Source organism: Podarcis liolepis (assembly GCF_965112155.1).
Source record: "Podarcis liolepis genome assembly, chromosome: Z".
Lineage (NCBI taxonomy): Eukaryota > Metazoa > Chordata > Lepidosauria > Squamata > Lacertidae > Podarcis > Podarcis liolepis.
In genome coordinates, this window is record NC_139570.1 from 41397744 (window position 1) to 41403810 (window position 6067).

A 6067-nucleotide genomic window follows, 5' to 3' on the forward strand; every position below is an offset into this window, starting at 1 on the left:
AAGAGAAAAGAAATCCTGATAGCGTTTCACTGAGAAAACTGGACAAAGTCTGTGTAATTTGAGGAGAAAAGAGCAGAGAGGTTCCCTCTTTCTGTCTTCAGACCTTGTACCTATCAGGGAGACAATTCAGCCAGAGGGAAAACTCCTTCAGAGCTACACAGCCAATCAGGGCATGCACTACCTCAGTAAACCTCATGCCACTCTGTCTGGTTGCCAAGCAACACCTCTACTCACATCTTGACTTACTGCTAATAGAATTAACCCTTAAATTACAAAGTGAATGATCCCTGCTGCTGCACTTGCAACAATATGGCCTCAGGGTGGGTACAATACAATAAAATGATTAAAAAATCACTATGATGAAAACCAACTGACAACAAATTACAAGAGTTTTTGTAATTTAAAAAAGTTAGCATAGATCCTTAAAATATGTTTTGAGTTTATTTCTCACCCAGCCCCTAAACAGTGGGTGGGAGGAGAAAAACAACAAATCAAATTACATCTCAGTCCTACTGCTACCAGCCCTCAATTGACCCCAGCTGTTGAGGAAGGGGATTCAAAGATTGGTGGGGGAGGAAAAGGAAGGAATTACCGTATTTTTTGCACCATAACACTCACCTTTTTCCTCCTAGAAAGTAAGGGGAAATGTCTGTGCGTGTTATGGAGGGAATGCCTACGGGTGGCATGCCTACGGATTTTCCTCCTCTAAAAACTACGTGCGTGTTATGGTCGGATGCGTGTTATAGAGCGAAAAATACGGTAGTTACCTCCCCTGTGCCAAAGAGTGCTTCTGTAGTGTTGCTATTTTGAGGTGGAATTTAATCACATACTGGCAAACTTAGGCTGCACAATTAAAGTTGGTTTGTTTCTCCCGTACAACAAACCTACTCCTACCCACCCCCAAATCCAGACTTGACAGGAAAATGCACTGGAAAGTAGAAGCTAACAATTGCTTGACCCAGCACTGGACCCATCTGCACTGTGCATTTAAAGCAGTATCAAATCACTTGAAAGAGCCACGGCTTCCCCCAATGAATCCTGGGAACTGTAGTTTGTTAAGGGTGCAGAGACTTGGTAGGAAAATCCTATTTTCCTCAGGGAGCTACAATTCACAGTTTCCTGGGAAAAGTGACTCTAGAATTGTAGCTCTGTGAGGAGAATGGGGTCTCCTAACCACTCTTGATGCTTTTAAATTATGGTGCTGGAGGAGACTCTTGAGAGTCTCATGGACTGCAAGAAGATCAAACCTCTCCATTCTGAAGGAAATCAGCCCTGAGTGCTGACGGGAAGGACAGATCCTGAAGCTGAGGCTCCAATACTTTGGCCACCTCATGAGAAGAGAAGACTCCCTGGAAAAGACCCTGATGTTGGGAAAGATGGAGGGCACAAGGAGAAGGGGACGACAGAGGACGAGGTGGTTGGATAGTGTTCTTGAAGCTACCAGCATGGGTTTGACCAAACTGTGGGAGGCAGTGGAAGACAGGAGTGCCTGGCGTGCTCTGGTCCATGGGTCACGAAGAGTCGGACACGACTAAACGACTAAACAACAATAACAACCACTCCTAGCACCCTTAACGAACTACAGTTCCCAGGATTCTTTGGGGGAAGCCATGGCTCTTTCAAGTGGTATGATATTGCTTTAAATGTACAGGTGGGGTCTGTCATCTACCAACAAATCAGAACAGATACTTCATAAACAACTGATAAACAGGTTACCTGGAAGTGACCACCTTTTGGTGTTTGTATTCCATGCAGTGTGTCCCATGCGTGGTAACTACATTTGCACAAAATATCAGCGAGGCAGTTTCTCTCAATTTTCCCTTCCAGTCTTAAGTTTAGTTCTCTACATTTCCATATCACTTTGTGATTTATTTATTTTATTTATTTAGTCTTTATTTATTTATTTATTTTATTTATTTAGTCTTCTTGAGAATTCACCAGCATTTTTGTGCAAAATTCTTCTAAAAGGACCCACTTTTGCGTTCATTTCTTGCCCCAGTACACAGATACACAGATTTTTGGCAAAGCTATTTCCCCAAACCTAATACATCTTTGTACGTTGATTTCATTTTAGCAGGAGAACTGCATTGCAAAAGGTGGAGAAAGGCAGATTTTGAAGGATGGGTGTTTCTCAGTTTGTTTATTGTTTGGGAAAGCATAGATGAAGAAAGTTCGCCTTTACATGTGAACCGAATCCAAATTCTTCCCTATCCCTAAAACGAGCTTAGTTTGGCCCCTTGGGGATCTGTGCCATTTATTAGACTGTGCTCCATGTTGCTGGAACTGTGGAAAGCTTCTCTGTGATGGGTGACTCACCACTTCTGTCTTCTGTGAATTTGCTGCTCGCTCTTTTGACATTTCCTTGCACTTGGCTTCCTTCCTGCTGGAAAGTGGTTGTCAGAGGATCTTCCTGCAGGGACCACCACCTTTAAGAGTGCGAGCTCAGAAGCCAAGACGATGAGCTTCTGATGGCCACAGAGAGACAATCAAATGGCCCCAAGCTGCCAAGGTATCCAACTAAAACAACTAAAATCAAATAAGAACCATGCACTTACTTTATTCAGTACATTCCAAACAGTGAATGAATGAAGGTAGACCTGTTAAGATAAATATAGGATAAATTATGTTACTCTGTCTAAACATCCAACCAAGTGTGGAATTTATACTTACAACAAGCATGTAAGTTAAAACAGAGCGTACTCAATTTATATTTTCATGTATGCCTAATTGCTACTTAAAGCAAATCTGGGCATATTAAGATAAATCAGAGCCATAGCTACAGTGGGGTTAGCCAGGTTTTTTTGCCCCAGGTGAAGCCTCCAGAGGGGTGCCATTGAGGCTACCAGTTTCTCTCTGTATGTACACAGGTGTGCATGGTGTGTGTGTGTGTGTGTGTGTGCACACGCCAAATTGGGTCTTTGACCAGTGAAAAGAAGCCTAGTTTTGCCCCTGGATAAATAAAAGATACTAGGGGTTCGGCTCACTCCACTCACTACTCCCCTGCCATGCTCCCCTCCTTAATCCTTTAGAACTTCCCCTTCTCACCCCAGGAAACTACTAGCCTCACTTTTCACCTTCCCAACCCCATTTTTCCATGCAAATCCAACACTGAGATGTGACACTACAAATCCTCCAGTGAGGACTATGTGAAGACAGTGTTACTGTTATGTACTGAGTTGAATAGGATCCAAACTGCAGCAGTCTGATTGGTCCTAGAACAATAGGATTCAGAATGCAGCAGTCTGATTGGTCCTAGAACAATGCAGCAGTATGATTGGTTGGCAGGAACCACCCAATCCTGCTCCAGATAGAAGTGAATCCACAACCTGATTGGCTTACAGTAGAATTCCGGAATTAGCCAATCATGTGCAGCCCATTGTGTAAATAATGTATATAAAGCAGATACTGTGAGGGGACTTTCATTCATTCCTCCTCACCACTATGAGCTGAATAAAGAGCATGAAATCACTTTGCGACTCTGAGTATATTTCAGTTACATTTTTATGTATATGGGGGGGGGGAGGAATCATGTTAAAGTTACATGAATGTCCAAACAGATGTGGAATTTATGCTTGCCTTAATGCAGCTACTGAGAATTTTAGACACTCATGGGCGGGATTGGGAGGAAGAACACACCAGTTTAATTTCTTGTTTCTCTATATACATCATATTATTGAAAATCAACCCATCAGTACATTTTTTAAAAGGGAGATGGGCAAAAAAGGAATAGTGGATGCTATTAGCCCTCTGATGGTGTGTGCATGGACTAAATCCAATTGCACCCCCCCATCTGTGAAGGGAATTCCCCCCCCCCCCGCAACATGTTATCAAGGGTACAAAGCATCTGAATTCAGCTGAAACGGTGGAGAACATGTAGCTCTTTAGGTTTTGTTGGGCTACAACTCCCATAATCCTGGATGGTGGGAGTTAGAGTTCAACAACATCTGGAGAGCCACAGATTCTCCACCCTTGACTTACGGTGCAATCAAAACACATCTGCTAAGCATTAAACCCTTTTGAGTTCAATGGGACTTACTTGCTGGCAAATAGAGAAAACATCAGGATGTGGGTGGTGCTGTGGGTTAAACAACAGAGCCTAGGACTTGTCGATCGGAAGGTCGGTGGTTCGAATCGCCACGACGGGGTGAGCTCCCGTTGCTCGGTCCCTGCTCCTGCCAACCTAGCAGTTCAAAAGCACGTCAAAGTGCAAGTAGATAAATAGATACTGCACCGGCGGGAAGGTAAACGGCGTTTCCATGCGCTGCTCCGGTTCGCCAGAAGCGGCTTAGTCATGCTGGCCACATGACCCGGAAGCTGTACTCCGGCTCCCTCGGCCAATAAAGCAAGATGAGCGCCGCAACCCCAGAGTTGTCCATGACTGGACCCAATGGTCAGGCATCCCTTTAACTTTACCTAGAGGAAACATCAGGCCCAAGGGCTGGCATCTCTCTGTCTGGCCTTTGAGAGTCTCCCCAGGCCCCACTTCTCACTGACCCCTTTTCATACCGCAAGTGTTTTTTGGGATGTGTCCTTGAACCCTAATAATGCCTATTGTTTACCTAGATGGAGGATAGGGAGTGGTGGGCATAGAAATCAGCTTGGTACCTCAAGGTAAAAATCAGCATCCATTGCTCCACCCACTTTTGCCTCTGGCTCCGCCCATCACTGGAATATGGCCCTTAGATGGTTGCCTAGATGTGAATGCGGCCCTTGGGGGGGTAAGGTTCCCTCCCATTGACATATAGGCTTGCATTGTTGGCTATACTTGGCTCTTTATAGAGGACTTTAAGCATTCACATAAGGGCTCCCTTCAACATTTTAAGCTGTTGGGTATTTTTGTTTTATTATCTTCATTATTATCTAGATGTCTTTCTCAGGCTTAAAAGCAATGCAATCTTCTTTCTAGAGGTGTGCTATGATGCCTCTCACCTAGCTCCCATTGCATCTCTCCCACAGCTTTGTGAGCTACACAGATTAGATCTGAGAAGGAGCACTTCAGTGGGTGGGTGGGTGGAAATGAGTAACTTGCTATAAAGGATAAGCACAAACATGTTTTGCTAAACTAGCAGTGCAGTAGTAGTAGTAGCAGTAGTTCAAGCCGATGGTTTATGGCAACAATGTTATTGCAGCATGAAACTGTAACATAAGATAAAGGAAGCTGAAGCAATATGAAAGGCAGATATAATAGTCAATAAAAATACAGTCACAAGTGGGGACCTGCAGTAAAATGCCCTTGTTCAACATACTCCACTCATTGTTCTTGCCTTTTGATTTTGTGTGCTCCGCATGCTGGTAATGGCTGTCAGCATTCTGCGGCCACTGAGAAAGGCCCATCTTTGCTGAGCTGGAGTTTTTTGGGGGGAGCAGCCTAGTCTTAGAGCCCCCTTTTTTGTACTGCAACCCTCGAGAGCCCCCCCACACCACCTGTACTGTAATGTCCCTCTTATGCATAGGTGTTGCTGTTTTGGCTGCACTCACCTCCGGACATTGGAACTAACTGGAGCAATAATGTCACGGAAGAGGAAAAGGAGGGGGAAGTTGAGAGCTAGACTGCAAGTTTGGAAAGCAGATCTGGACTCTGTTCCTTGTTTTGAGAATTGTTCACCCATCTGCAATGTAATGTGTTCAGAAGTAAAAGGATATGAACTTGTATCTGGTCTATGCGGAAGACCCAAAAGGAGTAATGGAGGAATCTCTCCCCTATTTTGACTGGAGATGGTAAAGGCTCCAAATGCATGTATACTTACTTGGGTAGAAGCCTCACTGAACTCTGGGATTCACTTCTAAGCAAGGATGGGGGGGGGATCTCAAACTTCAGTTTCTCATTCTTGCAGTCTTAAGTTCAGTTCTCTGCATCTTCACATCAGTTTGCGACTTTTTAAAAAGGAGTCCTCATAATTCAGCATTTTTCTGTAAATTTATCCCAATAGAAATATGTGTGCATGCTATTTTGCCTGATCATCCCATATACTTAAAAATGTAAGTCTGTTGTCATGCTGCAGTTAACCTGGCCACCAATAGGTGGTCATGCCGACTTCAGTATGATGGCACAACAACAGGCAGGCAG